General features: G+C 33.0%; 1 long non-coding RNA gene across 1 annotated transcript; it reads right to left on the reverse strand.

Annotated features, from left to right (window-relative positions):
• Nucleotides 1-2,291: 2,291 nt before the first annotated feature.
• LOC111895151 (uncharacterized) lies at nt 2,292-3,567 on the reverse strand. The gene is made up of 3 exons (XR_006184642.2): nt 3,504-3,567; nt 3,196-3,312; nt 2,292-3,019 (listed from the first exon to the last, which is right to left on the reverse strand). It is a non-coding gene; the product is annotated as an uncharacterized LOC111895151 (long non-coding RNA).
• Nucleotides 3,568-4,220: the final 653 nt, after the last annotated feature.

Consider the following 4,220-nt stretch of genomic DNA (forward strand, 5'->3'; position numbering starts at 1 on the left):
TTTGATAAATTACTTTTTAGCCTAAGTGATCTAAACGAAATTCGTTGTAGTCGTTAGACCGAGAGCGTGCATATAGAGAACGTATAAATCTGACTTCTTGAGAGGAAGTTATGCTATTTCTAAGTTTCGACACAAAAATTATTCAACACAAAAGTCGAATTTCAGATCAGTCAAATTTTAGTGAAAATAATCAAATATATTAAGATAATGGCCTAAAGTGCATAGTTAAATAAGGTCATATCATAGGGTTAGTAGAGAAGTTCTCCCGAGAGAATGGTGCACTGCAATGAGGAGGGGTGGCTCACTATTTATAGGCTAAAAATAGACATGCCATATCATGGCATAATGCATGCCACATTGTGGTGTATCATGAGCAGTAAGGGTCACTTTTACTGCTGACACGTGTCGCACAATGGATGGTGATACGTCACCATACATGGGTAATTCTTGTAAACTTTGAAAAAATCATATATTTCGCATACGGGCTCCGTTTTTGAAGTTCTTTATATCTTTGCGTTCTTCTCGATGAGTACTACAACTTTCATTTAGATTCCAACAAGTAATTATCATTCTATTGTTACTCTATATTTTATAAAGACTATATTGTTAAAACTCTTGGGGAATTATAACTTCTTCACTCGAACTGCGTTCTATATATCGATTGGTTCGTCTTCATGACTTCTTTAGTTCTTCTTTACATTCTTTTGATAAAAGGCAACCACTATCCTGAATCATATTCTATTTTTAATGTTATTTTATCGCTTAACGATAAATTTATAAGATTTTCTACAAATATTAGATATTCATAATATTTGTCCAAATAACATGTATACATTAAATATATTTATATAGTCCGCAACACGTATAATGAATAATTATCCAATTCGAGGATTTAATTTATAGAACAAAATGAATAATTATAACTAAAATCACTTAATACGTCTAGACCTAACTTACGGGCGTTATAGTATGATTCCTTCATAAATAAGATATATAGGTTCCTTCGGGGACAAGTGATAAAGTTTCCTTTGGGAATAGAGAGTACGATTCCTTCAGTAAAAAGAGTATGGTTCCTATGAGGATAAGAGTATTTGTAAGAACTTAGATGTAACCCACGAGGGGTTAAGTGTAAGGAATTTGTGAGGGATTCAAGAGTAGAAAAAAGAGTAAGCATCCACCATGGATCATACGAGCGAAGAGTAACTATGGATGAGTTCACCCGATAATGAAAATGGGATGTTGTTTCCCTTAAAGTATAGATGAGATTAGAGTATGAGATGTAACTGTTAGGTATAGATGAGAAAATAATGTTGATGCATTAGAGTTGAGAATAAAGAGAGATGAAGAGTAAGTAGAGCATGTGAAGGCATGCTAAGAGTTAGAGTATAGAAAAGAAATGGAGAAAAGTTGAGAATAGATAGAACAAAGATAAAGTATGAATGAAGTATGAGAAGAACCGGAGAAGAGGTGTAACACCCCATTTTTACTACTTTCGTAAATTATAATACTAAGTAATTATTATGAAATCGAAGTAGAAGTATAATGTAACATCCCAAAATTAGAAAATAAAAAAATCCATTTTAATAATAAAATCAACCATTCGTTTCATTTTTTTCAAAAGATCATCTATAACAATTGCGTCTTTTGGCACCAATTGCTATTTATGAAAAGTGACCAATGTCACTACTAGAAAAACAGCCTTTTACGACGCTCATTGCGCGTCGTAAACAGCTCAGATGACGCGCAAATGCGCGTGAAGGAAGGCCCTGTCATAAAGAGAGACAACGCGCTTTTGCGCGTCGTCTATAGACGACGCGCATTTACGACACGCAATTACGACACGCAATGCGTATCAAGGAAGGCCATGTCATAAAGGAAGACGACACGCATTCGCGCGTCGTAACCTTACGACGCGCATGTCAATGACACGCAATGCGTATCAAGGAAGCCACTGTCAAGAAAGGCAATGTCATAAATGAAGATGACACACATTTTTGCGTATCGTAATTTTAAATGTTAAAAAAAATATTATTTATAGGTTTACTAATTTTCAAATTAAATTTACATTTAATGTCTCATAACAAAAAATAAAATACTATATACAAAAAATACAATCCATTGCATAAAATTTAATATCAAACAAATAATCGATCCATGGAAAGATAAAACAAATCAATAGAAGTTGTTTTCTCCCTATACATGATTATTACATACTAAATAACAAACTTTATTTCATATTCATACATATGATTACATTATTCATTAAAAAAATATACACCTATAGCTAGACTTGGATGATCCATGATTGAATACGATTTCCAATGTAACTTCGATCCAAATGAGAAGTAATACCTTATTGAGGCTCTCTTCAGCGGCTTTTCTTTCAGCAGGATTGGGACTAAGTGTTGTTTGTAGAACAACAGCTAGACTTGGAAGATCCATGTCAGTGTCTTTTGAATAAGAAGGATAACGATTTTGGAAATCGTAGAAGGATTGTGAAGGAAGTGGTGACAGAATTCCTCTAGGGTTTACAGAAATCTGCAAGGAGGACTATGGAGGAAAGAAGGAATAAAAAGGAGCATGAAAACATACAGATCATCATCTAGATAATAGAAGTCAAACCTTTGACCACTTCTTTAATGATACCATATGACAGATCCAAGTTCCATAAAGTTTCAAAACTGCATGAAAACATTATATAGGAGATTAACACATAACACTTAATAGTATATCCTGTTAATTAAAATATGACATGTAAAATGTGGTTTACCTGCAGTTGAGAATAAAGAGGTTGTTTTCTAGTGACTTAAGAATATTCCACTGGTAAAAAAGTAATTGAGGATCAACTTCCTCAGAAAAGTGTAGTTTAGGGCAACATTGATAATCTCATGACATTGTATAGCATTACACTTACAAATTTTTACAAATCAGGACATTACACTTCGACATTCTTCAAACTCTTGTGTAGATTGTGTATGCAATGTCCAAAAATGACATGTCATCTGGTCCAGGGAGGTATCTACAAATGTACAAAAGCATTTAATTAACACATATAATAATTACAGAATAGGATTCAAGATTAACAAGTACATAACATAATACGAAACTACTTATAAAAACAAGAATGCTCAACAGTTTAAGTTTAAAACCACAAATAGACAACAGAAAATGACTCATTTAAACTTGGTAGTTTACCTTGCTGAACTTGTTAGGTGCAGACAGGTTCTTTAATAATTTGTGCTGTACACATTTAAAGAAGAAGCCAAAATCAGTCCCATCTTTCTGATAGCGTCGTCCACCACCTCTCAAAACCTGAAAATCAAAGCACAAAAATGCAAATCACTATAGATTTTGTACATCATTTTTGCAAAATATAACTATAATGACTTGAAGATGTACAAATTATGATAGTTGAGGACTACCAAATGCAACAAACATTAGTTTAATCTGAAAACCTTCACATATAAAAACAAGGAACATGAAAATATCTGTAAAATTCTAACCTGGGAAACTTCAACTTCTTCATTAAGAATAAACAAATCGATAAGAAATTTACATATTTCAAACCTGTGAAATTAGATTAATGAACATTAGCATATTTTGCACCTACCAAATAAAAAAACAAAATAAATTTACTTTAAATCAGAAATAAAAAATTGATGAAAGATGTTTACTGAAATATTGAATTAGCTCAACTGCCACCTTCACACTCCGGTCAGGTCACCCATCTGAAGGCAACAAACTTATCAATGGTCTTCTTATTAGCTTCAATCAGATTCAACATGCACAAAATCCATCGATGTTCCCTCTCTTCCTCATGGAGTTTCATTAAGATACAACTTAATAATCCCCATTAAAATAACATGACAGGGCTTTTCATTGCCTCCATGAGATCCTACCAATCATAACACAATGCCTTCATAAACATTGATGACCCTGCAATATTCATCCAAAATCAAGCTTTAATACATGAAATTGAACTCGGTTTACACTTACAGTAACAAAAGCTAGGATGGTAGTAGGCCTACCAGAAATTTCAGTTTAACAACTTGTCATCGTAGTGAAATCAAAAAAACAATTAATTTACAAATACTAACAATAACCCTGCCCCCAACTGACACTTAATGGTAAAACACTACAAGCAGCTGAAATCGGAAAAAACTAAAGTAGGGATGGGGAAACATCTCATTTTCAAGATAAAACTTACCATCTAAGATGGT

Source organism: Lactuca sativa, chromosome 6, assembly GCF_002870075.4.
Source record: "Lactuca sativa cultivar Salinas chromosome 6, Lsat_Salinas_v11, whole genome shotgun sequence".
Taxonomy (NCBI): domain Eukaryota; kingdom Viridiplantae; phylum Streptophyta; class Magnoliopsida; order Asterales; family Asteraceae; genus Lactuca; species Lactuca sativa.